This window comes from Echiichthys vipera (genome assembly GCF_963691815.1).
Source record: "Echiichthys vipera genome assembly, chromosome: 1".
In the NCBI taxonomy this organism is placed as follows: Eukaryota; Metazoa; Chordata; class Actinopteri; order Perciformes; family Trachinidae; genus Echiichthys; species Echiichthys vipera.
Genome location: NC_139826.1, coordinates 27075067 through 27088573, shown reverse-complemented (window position 1 = coordinate 27088573; position 13507 = coordinate 27075067). Strand labels below are relative to the sequence as shown.

The window sequence follows — 13507 nt, the reverse complement described above, 5'->3', positions numbered from 1 at the left end:
TCCAACAATCACCAACTCTGGTTTGGTTGAAATGAATCCAGAATTCAGAGTAAGATGTGAATATATGCTGGCTCTAAGCACTGGTTTTCCCTGCTGTCTCCCACCTGTCTCCCTGCTGCATGATGAGCAGTCGTCCAACTCTTGGAACAGGGTCCATTCTTTCGAGGCAGACCACTGAATTAAAAAATTAAATAACTTTCACCTGAAAAACAGCAATGTTCTTGTGCCTCATTGTTAGACGTGATATTCACCCAATCACCCAACCTGATGTGAAGGGAAAAACTAGGATTCTACTGAACCAAAACCACATGATTTCTGAACAGCCAACTGCATCTTTGTTCATAATTCTACCACTGCTGTTTTGGAGACCTTGTGTAAATTGCATTTTTCTTTTGGCCTATAAATGTATCCGGCATTTAGCAGCGGGCTGGTGGCTGTCGCAGTTGAGATTACTTGACCGTAGCTTTGTGTCCTCTTGGTGAAGAAGCCTGCTGGCGGCAGGGAGGTGGATGAAACGCGCTAGCTAACAGTTATCAGTCATCAACACTGTGGGCCTGGTTTGATTTAAAGTATACAGTATAGATAGAAGCATCCGGGGCCCTTCCCTGAGTTGCTCTGATTACAACAAGAATGTGACGTCATATTTACACAGGACGGATCATCTCTATCCATAAACCGTCAAGTCGTCTGTTTTCTTTCTCATTGTTAGCTCTATATTGAATAGAGGTATGTTGTATTTTGAAGAACACAGAATTTGCATTGATATAAATCTATGTTTCATATCCCCAGGAACTAGAGAGCTGGCTTTGTAGCTGAATTCATGATGTAGTATACAGTATATGTGGAGGCAATGTGTGTAAACTGGAAGTATTTATTAAATGGATACTTTTTAACCGTCTGAGAATTGTGTGGGTGAATGGATGGCCGCAGGCATTCAGAACCAACACAGTCGCTGTGTTCTGTGGTGTTAGAGCATGTGCAGGTGTTTATGTCGATAATGTACCATGTGCTGCTACTCCTCCATTTCCAATATTCAAAGAGCTCTGTCTTTCACTGCAACCATGGCAACAGAAAATGACAAATGGCAGAACTGTGGAAACGCTCAGGTTGTGTGTGAGGCTGAATGACAGGGTAAGCTTTCTTGATAGAAAATCATATCGCAGCGTGAGTTAATAGGCCGGCTGGCCTTCACTTACTGTATAATGCCATTGTTAAAAACACTCAATATTAAGTTGCAAGAAGGAAACTATGGTATTAAATCTATCATACTGTACATCCAAGTCCTTATGTAATATCATGATTAGGGATCTGAATATATACAGTCAACTCCTTCAATAGATACTGCAGAGCAGGCATCAGGATTAGTGAGCATGTGTGCTCTTGTTTTTATTGGATGTACACAGCCATTAACAAATACGCACAGAAAATATTGGTTGCCGTGAAACTATTCTAGTGAAAGCCTATGTAATACAGAAATGGATCACTTACAGAAAAACAATAAAGGAATAGTATTTTTGCTATTTCCAGGTACTAGTCCCTTGCTACAGCATGACTAAATGAATGGTTGTGTTCTGTTTGGATGGATATTTTGGAAAGATGTGGAGTGAAAAAGAATAAAAACCTAAGTGTTTGTGCTTGCATAAAAATATTGAAAAGGCATGGACAGAGGCTTGGAAAAGAGTGCTTTGGCAACTCATGGGTATAAGGAGCCTTCATTTAGGTTTCCTGTTTGGAGAAATAAGAGTTCTCTTCTACCCTGGTATGTTATTTTCTGTAACCCCTTACAAGAAGAAATCAGCGTAGAGTAGCTGGGATGTGCAGGTGAAGAGAACTGCTGCGTTTGTGGAGCTTCAACCAGTGACTTTGCTGTAAAATAGGACAGTAGCATATTCTGTTTCGGTGCAGCAAGTCTGCCCACGCCAACCCACGCCTTGTTGACACTTATGTGTAGGTTTATATATGAAATAAAAGGAGAGGCTGTTTTGATGTGTATCGTTCAGGTGAGTGTGTTTTTGGATTTAACTGGTGTAACCTGGTGACTAGTAATGAGTAGTTTCATTGTTTTTGATAGAAAAAAAAGGTGAATAACAATAATAAGACTTAACGGGTGGCACTGAGTTCATAGATTGGCTGCTGGTGTCACTTAGCTTTCCAGACATTGTTGGTCTTAACATCAGAGGTGATTTAGTCGGCGGCATTAATTACATAACTAATTCAAAGCCACGCTCCTTGCTTGACCTCCTCTGTATTCTCATGTTTTGTCCTTGAAGCCCTTGCTATAATAACACTGCTGCCAACTACTTGTTTATTCACAATGTATATAATTATATATTAAGATTCAAAAGAGTAGAAAAGAAGCAGTTCATTCAACAAAACTGTGTTGTGTTGTCCCACAGCAATCAAGGGTTAAATGATCAAATTTCCATAAGCAGTGGTTCTGAAAGGGAAATCTGTTAGAAGATGGCACACTATTTGCTGAAAGAAACATTTTATGTTTGAATTAGTAGGATAGGATAAGCTAAATTGTGTATTTGAAGAATTTGTGTGATAATATAGTTTCTGGCTTCGTTGAATTTGGTATAAATAGTAAGTGTACTACCATTATATTACATGTACTGTGTACTAAAGCTACACGCTAATATCCAGCACCGTAATTTAGACATAATGTTTTGCAACACTCAAGTCTGATGAGAGATCACCATTGTATTATATGTTAAAAGCCCTATTAATGTTAAATACGCATTCTCAGAGTGGAAAAAACCACCAGTGTATAATCTTTTAATTGGTCTCGCGAAATACGACCTCTGCTGTTGAGAAATCTTGCTAGATTGCACTATTTTTCTCTCATCCCAGTTGCAATTGGTCATAATATGAGCACAACATACATTGTTTGATATGACTGTATTTAGTAAGCAATAGACTTTTTGGTTGACTTTTGTCTTGTTGATGAGGCCATGGGATAACTGAAATGAAAATGTCTTGTTTATGAAGCAGCTCTGAACTGTATTACTGATCGCTCCAACCAGCCCAACCCAGCTACATCATAGAAAACACTCTGTTATGTACTGGGAACGGTAAAATGGCACAGGCTGTATATTGAGAACACATGCAAGTTTCAGGTTGAGGAGGCCAGCATTTGAAAAGACATCTTTTGAATGTGAAGGGTTTTTTTCCCAGTCCAGAGAGCTTGTTACCTTGACAACAGCAGAAGATTCGTAGCAAGGGGAACTGAGCGAGTGAGCTGAGCGAGTGAGCTGAGCGAGTGAGCTGAGCGAGTGAGCTGAGCGAGTGAGCGGAGCTTGCCGCGGCATGGCTGTGCCGAACAAACAAGCGCTGTCGCTAACTGTGTCACGAGTACTGCTGCCTTCTCATTGCAGCCCTCACCCCTCCCTCCTCCTCCTCCTCCTCCTCTGCCTTCATTTAATATCAGGCTTTTATTTAGCTGGTTTGTTGTTCAGCTGATATTCACCATTCCCAGTCATCTGACAAACTCACCTTTTTATCTTTATCTAGACAGTTTTTTTCCTAATTCCCTGCTCCCTCTTTCACCCCTTCCCATCCGACTCTCTGCATTTGCTTTTATTCTCTCGTCTCATTGCCATCTTCTATGCTGATGCTTGATCCCGCACTAGAATGTTTGGTCTTTTAGATCATCTGAATCGTATAAAGCTACAAAAGTGCTGTCTGTGTTGGTTGCTCAGGCTGGATGCATGGAGGATCAGTGTACTGTGGTCCCACCCTGCAGAAGCCAGGCGTTATCAATAATGTAGATGTTTTTGAAGAGGAGAGGTGTGGTGTGCATCTCTTTTTCTATCTCCTCCCCCTGCCCCCCCACCCTCCAGTGTCAGGTTCCCCTCCAGTGTTTGAGCATGGAAGAGCAGATGACTGAATCTAATTAGTGAAGATATTACAATAAGCTCCGATACCTGATGCTTTGACATACTGCAGGCCGAACCCAGGCGGTTGTATTGAGCTGCTGTTGCTTCCTATTGTTTATTTGCTTTAGTACTCAGACTTAATATAGGGTTGGGTTAATCATCAACATCACAGCACCGACTATCACTGAGATCTCCAGTGACAGCCAACCCCCCTGATACTATTATATTGTACTAAATAGTGTACCCTCCATCTCATAACATACATAGTATAAAATGAGTTTACAGTGGAAGGTTTGTCACAGTGAAAACACTAGTGTGACAAATAATAATAGTACATTTTTAAAAATCACTATTTGTTTCTCTATTAGGCTAGTTGGGTACTAAGTCTCATAAGTATTATTTAAGTTTATTTGAAATGTTTAATTTGACACATTGCTGTAACAGAATCATTATATAAATATGGGTAGCTATTAGGGGTGGAACGGTTTACCGAAAAAATCTGTCCCGTTCGGTACACGTGTCACGGATCATAACATAAATCTTTCCTTTGAGTGTGCAAGCAGCTGAACCAGACCGAGCGATCTGCATAGGGGTGAACCGTTCCTTGTCCGACTGTTTTTGAATATTTTCATCCGACCAAATCTGCAGTAGACACTCCACCTCCGCATCACACCAACTTGAACCTTTCGCTGCCATTGTTTTAAATGTCCGTGCATGGTCCGTCCTTCTTTTTTTCTATGTCCGAACAGGCGCACATAAAATGACATGATACGGTTGCACTCACACTGGTCAAACGAACTAGACGTTAGCTGTGAAACGTGCTTGGGCACGGTATGGATGGACACTGAGCACGCCCTTTGTTGCTTGGCCTATCAAGTTTGAATAGTGTCTAGCCTCTTTGCAAAAGTCACACTTCTGACACTTCACAGCCCCCCCCCCCCCCCCATTCAACCCTACATCACATTTTCATCTGACCAAATCTGCAGTAAACACTCCACCTCCGCATCACACCAATGTGAACCTTTCGCCGCCATTGTTTTAAATGTCCGCACATGGTTCGTCTTTTTTTTTTTTCTATGTCCGAAGGGTGCACATAAAATGACGTCAGAGCCGCCATAGGCCTCGTGCTCGTACATGTGCAGACGTGCTTTACAAAAGCCCACCTCTCCCAAACGGTCTGTTGCCGGAAAGCTGGCCGCAGCAAGGCGCGGTGCGGTTGCACTCACACTGGTCAAACGAACTAGGCTTTACCCGTAAAACCTGTTTGGGCACGGTACGGATGGACAGTGTGAGTGCGCCCTAAACAAAACGATTAAGTGTCATGAACATGAGTTACAGATCTTATTTTCTGACATAATCCAAAACGGATGCTAAACTTCCGGGTTTTGACGTCAGCCCTGGCAGATTTACTGCTCACAAATAATAAGGGTAGAAATAATAATGTAAACAGTTAGGGCTATTTTGTACGGAACTGTTTTGGTACTTAGGCTGTGGATGACAGTTGTATGAATGAGAAAGGTCAGGTGGAAGTGGTTTTGTGCACATAATGTTAGTTCAGTTTTCAATGGCTGGGCACTTCATCTACGTGTTACTTGACGAGCGGTCACATCTTGGCTCTCGTGCACGTGCATGTACAGCAAAATTTTCACTCCCCTGCCTGCCTCAACCCAAATCGTGGCCAGAAAAAACCCTGTAAGCTAATGTAAAATTGCAGAAGTCTATCACTAGGCTGCTTTGGCTGAACATGCTTTATTTCATCAAGCTGAATGGCAGTGTATTGCAGGCCTGATGGGCCTAAGTTGACTAAGTTGCAGTAATGTCATAGCTGTGAATTTAGCAGTGCAGTGTATACAGTTTAGATGAATACATGCAACAACTCCTAAAGACTGTAGCCAACTTCCTGTTTGTTGCTTGACACAAGTGTTGATTAAAGTGAAGGAAAAAAAGACACTAACGACACACTAACAACTTTCCTTGCAAAAACTCTAGTATTGTCTTGCTGAGATTATTTTCCAACATTTCTAATCCCGTGCTTAATTTGTCCTGCATATGAACTTCACAACATTCAGGCAGCCTGTGAATTTAGTTAGAGATGATCTACCGTGCTGCAAAGACTGCAGTGTGAGCGTGAATTAATCTCCCTGCATGATGTGTACTAGGCGTGTGACATGCTTTATGAAATCAGACAGAGGTCAACGCTGTTGTTCCAGGTTGCCTTTCAGCTGGCTCTGATCTGTTCTCTGATAGGACAGCCAGACACAGAACTGACTGCAGAGGTGCTCTGTAGCCCAGGGAAGTACACTGGTGTGTTTTGTGTTACCTGGTCCAGACTTCCCATATAGAAGCAGCGATGATACCAGTTTGTTGAAATGGAAGCTCTTCTCGTAATCAGACGCCAAATGACGGGGAAACAGGACAAAAGATGCCTGTGTCCTGAAGCCAGAATTAGAGCCCATGTCTCCTCCTTAATCCCACAGTACCCAGGGGAGGGCTCCCTCTTTTGCACACACACAAGTCATGTGTTACCACTGGTCATGCACATGGAACCAGCAGTCTCTCCGTTCTATTGTTTTAAGCTTAGTTAAGTGCTCTAAAACGCGCTGCTGATATTTCAGCTGTTAGATAACAGGGACATGTCCAGTGAACATGCACAAGAATTAAGTATGGAGACATGTTGTCATGGTGACGCAGAACTAGAAATTTGGTGTAATTATGCAGGATAATGCTGAATATTTGGCTTCAGCTCCACATAGTATGGAGGGAAAGGTTTTGCCTGGGATAGGTTAAATGCAGCCCCACTTTAGAAGGGGTATGACCTTTCACCTCTGACCTTTTCATCAGCTCCACTGCCGAGTCTTGTGCACAAATATAACATACCTTTCATAGATTCAAATAATAGTTTGTGCACACTTTTACATGCATTTTTATGTCTTTCTAGTAAGTGATCTGATTAAGGATGTAAAGGAGTTTTTGTGAGCGTGTGCTACCCATATGTGTGGCTCATTCTCTCCTGGCATGGCTTAGTCAAAGATAATTAGTTAGGAAGCAACCGTTACTAAGGAGCCTTTCAATGTCACCTAGTGTGCAACCACTCCACCCCTGTAAACATAATGGGTTAGTTAGAAATGTCTTCCTTGACACAGTTCTGTTTCTACCATCAACTGAAATATGCCTGTGGTGGCATAGTCATTTTGCAATTGTTCTGCAATTTTCTTTTGTAGAAACTTAGTTTTACTATCAGGTTGTTTGGCAATGAGGTCTTTACATTTTCAATAAATACAAGGACCAAATTCTTAAGAAAATGTAAGGGTCAGGTTATACTCGAAAATAACTAGTTGATAGGATGTGTTGTCTGACATGGTTCAAATGCACAAGTGTGTATAACTTTTTCTGAATGAACACACTTGAAAAGCTAGTTGTTATAGGAAGAGGGAAAAAGCAATATTGTTTAAATACTGTGGTAATGCATCACATGTTTTAGACAATTTCTCATGCAAAGTATTAATTGTGTCGCACTTAATTTTACACATTAAAAGTGAAAGAGCTTGTTGTGTAAAGAATGAAAAAGAGCACTTAAGGGAAATGTTCAAACCCTGACTCGTTTCTCACCTTTGCAGTGGGTGTAAATGTTGTATTGATGGCTTCATAAAGTTGCAGAAATGGTCGGACACAGCCCCCCAATTCCAACATGGGCTTGTTGAACAACTTGTTAAATATTTTAACTAGGCCAAATCTGACCTTGCGACAAGTTGGTGCAACAGGCTCCTGATGTGTATTACTATACCTAGACTCGGCTTATCCATAGCATCTCAGCTCTTGTGAGCCCAGGAATTAGTCATTTATGTTGTCTGCTTGTTTCTTAGTGTTTTCTGCAGTGTTGTATAATAGTGCCCTGTGAAATTTTGAAAAAATGTCATATAAAAATGTGTAAGTCTTGTTCTATAATAAAAGGAAAACCTACAGAGGAAAAGCACAGCCGTTCTTCATTCTCTGTTATAACAAAATATTTAAGTTGGATTGCAATTATCAACCGTGAGCAGCTCTCAAGAGGTACACCTGTGGTATTGTCATTGTAATTAACAATATGGATCACCTATTGTTAATTACATTTTCTTACTCAAACAGCACCACTTATTTCACTTCCTGACAGATGTTGTCAGTAATACTGACTGTTTTTTTTTTTCTTTTTTCAGCTCCATGGTTTGCTTGCTAGCTTGTCTTTATAGTAGGAAATGGTATAATTAAGAGACTTAGCTTGGTTGACCAAAGGCTTCTGGATTTGCTTTCAGTGTTATGCTTGTTGTGTTGCCATGTTTTTTATATTATACAATTCTTGGTTAAAACTGTGTTTTGGCAGTTTTTGTATGTGATCAATCATCAAGGGGGATTGTCTGTATTCTGTATCCAAAACTCTGTTGGGAGAGTAGTGTTCTGCTTCCTGGCTGGATTACTACAATCCGTCAATCCTGTGCTTCCCGCTGGGAAAGCCCCACAGGTTCCACTCCGGTACAAAGACAAATACGCATCTAACCATCATCCTCCTTACCACTTAGGCCATCCCAGTGAGGTCTGGCCTTAATCCTGTCCCGCATACCCACCTGCCATCCTGCCTGTACTATCAGCCTTTGTACTCTATCCTGTAAAACCCTCCACACAGGTCGTATTTGATATTATCCTGTAAGAGAGATATAAATGAACACTAATTAATAGATACATATACATTGTTCTAGTATAGAGTATTCTACTGTTTATTCCATCGAGTAAGAAATGCTTTTGCTCTATATAAGAGCAATAGTAAGTACACATAAGAGAATCCCTGGAATGTCACCAGTTCAGCCCAGCACTGGACCATCCCCCCCATGTCCTGCTTCCTAAATCCTGATAAACCCATGTCCTCATAGTTGGGAGGGGACTGGGGGAAGGGTTGCCAGAAAGGTTACAAACATGAGCAGCACTGGATTTTCACTGGTTAGGTTTGGTTGTCTTGTGCTTCATTTGGCTACTTATTGTAGACTAGATATGGAAATGTTTCCAGGGCAACCAAGCTCAATACACTCAGGGCGTTGCTGCTGCAGGCATTTTTATATTGGTACGACTAGTTGATAATGTTGATGTCAAGTAACCTTGTTGTGTAACTAAGGTTACTGAGTATGTTCACTGACTTTCATTTCATTTGTGTATGAAAGTCAGTGAACTTACTCAGTTCATTTGTGTATGTGCTATAATTCATTAAACATGACACAGATAAATGATATAAATTAAGGGTTGATTGTCTGTTATGAGGTTGATGCATTGTGACGATATCATTTCATAAACCTTCTTAATGCTATCATTAAAATTATATACAGCTTTGTATTGCCTAGTGTTACCAAGTGGTATTGTTGGTGGGGCTGTTGCAGAGACAACGAAATAGGGATCTCTTCCAGTTTTCCTCAGAGCTAACATTACCAGCAATACAGGACACACTGCGCAACAGCGACTTTGATGACATATTTTCTGTCCTTGATTGTTCATATCCTGAGTAACACGGATACCGCTAGCATGTCTAAGGCTTTGACTAAGGCATTGTGAAAGTTAAGAACGGAGTAGTCAAGTTCTACTGCAGTGCTGTTGACGATGTGGAAGGCAAAAGAGTTGGTACAGATTACGAAGCCTCTGTGTTATGATATTATTACCTTCATAAGTACAGGCATAACTCGAGCACTTTTCTCTTCCTTTACTGACATAGTGAGTCGTCATTTTCCCAGGAGTTTGTACCCGGTGGCAGACAGTGAAAGTGAGGCATATAGGGAATGATCTAAACGCTGATGGTGTCATTATTCTATAGCCAATACATTGTGCTTTTTAAAGATTTTAAAATGGGGTGAAAAAGAGCAGTGTTGGTTAATTGGTACTCTGTGTCCCTGTGTAGGCCTACTCTAGGTTTGGGTGTTGGAGTCATTATTGGTTGTTGTCTTGTTCTGTAATAAAACTGTAGCTTACATTAAAGAAATAGGAAACTCTAACTTGTGAACTTCTTACTGAATGTGTTAATTGCTCTTCTGGCCATGTTATCGCCACTGGGATGTGACAGAATGGCCATGTCATAATGAATACATGATAAATGATAAAAAATGTAATGTTCAATATTGTGTCGAAAGAAACAAAAAAGGGACCATATGCATGTTAGTGCCCATGTATCCTGTTCTTCCACAGGCCTTTCTCATCTTGCCAGAGAACTGGATGAACTGATCCTGAAAGGAAAAATATGACCTTTTGCATCCACCGCAATACACATCCATTGTAAGGAATGTGAAACTGCTTGTGCTGTCTTAGTAATTAATGCTTGGTTTTGTTTTCATCTTGTTTTTCAGGATTCTTTGGACTCAGACGGCAGGTGTTTTTCTAGTTGGATTTTAGCCCACTGACATTCTCCCACAGCCATGGAATCGGTATGTTGACAAATAACATCTTTTTTGAAATTTTAACCATCAATCTTGTGTCTTTTTAAGGAGGCTTTATTTGAAACATTATTAGTAAAGCACTTGTTTCATAAAAGATGGTTTGGGGCTGTTTCGGTTTATGCTGGCGTCATAAAATATGCGCGGTACATTATGGTTCGTTATGTGTTTGTGTGTGGGTATTCTTGTGAACACCCCAATACAGAATTGAAACTTATGTGCACCTTTTTATCATTTTTTTATCATTCCCTCATCTGTTACCTTTTGATTCATCAATCATTTTAGCATGTAGGGGAGACTTATTGTGCTTTGTGAATTTAAGCTTATGTCACAGCCATGTGACACTTGAAGACATGTATTTTGTCTCACATGTCTGTACCTGCTTAAGCTTAGTATATTGCATTGCAGTAATGGAACAACAGGCAGCTGATGTACCTCTTGTTTAACCAAACAACCAGTGTAGTTTTTTTGGTTCGTTTTTAACCAGTGTAAAGAAAGACTGTCTGTGCTTAAGTGTACTTGTATACATATGTGCTTACATATTACATACAAGCATCAGGCTCTACCCTTTGTCAGTCATGCAGGAGGCTGTATGTGTGCAGGAGTTGCTTGTACCAACAGGCAGACGGAAAGCTCAGCAGCATTGAGCTCTATCCACTCTGGAATGCATGTATTAAGAATGGGGCTTAGTGCATGCCTAACCTCTGCTAGCGTGCGTGCGTGTGTGCGTGCACGTGTAATCATGGATTGCATTCACTGTATTGCATTGTCGTCGTCAGTCCTTAAAGGATAAAAAGGAGAAATCCATCACGTATTATCCAAAACATGCCAAATCAAATAGTGAGAGAAATATAGCATATGACACAATATGGTGTTTTATATGGGAATCACAAAATCGTTGAATGTGTGTCATTACTACCTGGACTGCCGATGCTCCTGACACCAAACAGTAGAAGAAGAAACATTTTATTAATCCTTCATTGAGGAAATTCAATCACAACACTTGATTTTGATTCACAAAGTCCTCATTTAATTTGGTTAGGTTCATTTCGTTTTGATTTTTTATGATTCGCTTCAGATTAGTAGTGTACTAAAAACTGTTGCTTAAATTCATCTTGGGAACTTGAATGTGTTCTACATTCAACAAGTGAGCAACACATCAAATTATGTGAAGTGCACATTATAGTCTAAATTGTAAACACATTTCCTGCTTATGAAACGCTTCTATATTTATGCAGGCGTACATGTGCAAAACAGTTAAGCAAGAATATCGAAATGTCATGTCAACAGCTGGCTAACTATCGTAGGGAAAGACGGAATACAGTAAAAGTACAATCCATACACTGTGCAGTGACTTCAACAGTTTGACATCTGGTAGCCAGAGATAGAATCTCTTCAGCAAACACAAACCGAGAGCTCAGATCAGAGTGCAGTCTTTCTTCAGTCTATCCCTCTCATAGATGCAATCTCTAGATTGGCTACAAGATAGCCAGACTCAGCTAACCGTCCTGATTGGGTCACAGTTTACGGGACTATTGTGACTCAAGGTGGCAAATATAGCCAGCCCTCATTACTTTTAAGCTTAACATTTTTGTTCACATTGCAGTAACTTGATTTCAACAATGTAGATATTTTTGCACACCATACAGCCCGAAAGGATCCACTTACTACATTTATCATATATGTATGCCTAGAAAAGGCACAAATGCAAGGATTGATCTCAGGATTTTATCCAGTCAATATTTGCTAATTCAAATGAAAATCGCAATCAATAGGACAATCTATTTATTATTTGTAATTTCTCCCCGCCCACCTCTCTTGTGTCTGTTTGCCTGTGCACCAGAAAAAGCTGATAATGTTTACCTCTTCTAGTTGTCTATATCTGCTTGCTGTCAGTGGAAACCAAGGAAACTGATCACAAAGCTTATTATGGTGCCAGGAGTGGAATACATGCTGTGTGCGTTTGTGTCTATGTGGGCTGCACAGAAACACACACACACACACACACACACACCCTGCCACTCTCCTCCCCCCGCTACTCATGTGATGTCAGTCACATGGTTTACAGCCAAGCAGCTAAGTAAATAAGAATCAGGGTTTTATTTTTAACTGCCTTAAATCCTCCACCTGGTCTCCATGGTAAGAAGAACTGTCTGAGGTGCCTGGTGATCACATGTCCTTTTCGTCTCTCCATGTTTCTTTTTCACTATGCAACTGCCTTGGTACCACTTCCTCTAAGCCTCATTAAGCTCATGCCTCATATCTGTCTGCCTGCTCCCTATCTGGGTTTCATGTGGGGTTGACAATGCTCTGCTTTGATGGAAAAGTGTGAATTATAGAGCCACTATAATGTACTAATGTAGTAGACATTAGTGGTGACACACATACCTTCCTCTGTGCTCTATTGCAGAGACGCTTGAACGAGATTGTAGAACAGAAGCTGTTGCATAATAAGCATTAAGTTTTTATAACATGACTGAATAAAGAGGTCCTACCGCACTAGACAATAGTGCTTGCATCAGCTGCTTTATTGAACTCTGAGTATAAAATCAACACTGCAAATGCGGCAACCACGTTTATCATGTGAATTATTATAAATATCTGGTATAAATGTGTGTGTGTGTGTGTGTAGGTGTAGCTGGAGTCATGGACTGGGGCCACATTTTATTTTATTTCGAGTGGTGTCATTTCTCTATGCTATAGCCAGACGTCAGTAGTGCTGATATTATCCTGACTAATATCTCTCAGCAGAGGAGCTGAGAGGGGAGTTGTCTGTGTTCGATTTAGTGCAGATAGCTGAAATTCTCGTAATCATCACACCTTCTCCACTGGTTCCCTCACAGCTCCCCTTCTATCTCCTCTTCCTTCCAAAGCAGGGCTTGTTCCTCAGTGGGGATTAGTGTGTGCAGCAGCTCTGAACAGGGAAGTGGGCCCTGCCAGTCACATTACATAACTCGCCCCCGCTAGTGCGGCTCGGCCTGGCCCGGCTGGAGAGACGACTATAGAGGCTTTGTTTTCCCAGCCTTCCCTTCTTCCTCCCCTCTGCTGCTCCTCCTCCTCCCCCTCAGGCAGGCTGCACACTGATGCCATATAGAAGGAGTCTGTTTGCAGGGAACAGACTAGGCACTGTGGCATGGAGTGCGGAGAAATACGCTAATAGCAAGCTAAATGGCAGGGAACTCACATCTT

At 41.1% G+C, this 13507-nt stretch overlaps 1 protein-coding gene across 3 annotated transcripts in view; it reads left to right on the top strand.

Annotated features, from left to right (window-relative positions):
* ankrd11 (ankyrin repeat domain 11) overlaps positions 1–13507 on the top strand; it is a 108411-nt gene that overhangs the window by 18911 nt on the left and 75993 nt on the right. For all 3 annotated transcript variants that reach the window (XM_083913788.1, XM_083913786.1, XM_083913787.1), the window contains exon 2: positions 10232–10309. The gene's annotated coding sequence lies outside the window, so the exon portion shown is untranslated. The remainder of the gene's footprint in view (positions 1–10231; positions 10310–13507) is intronic.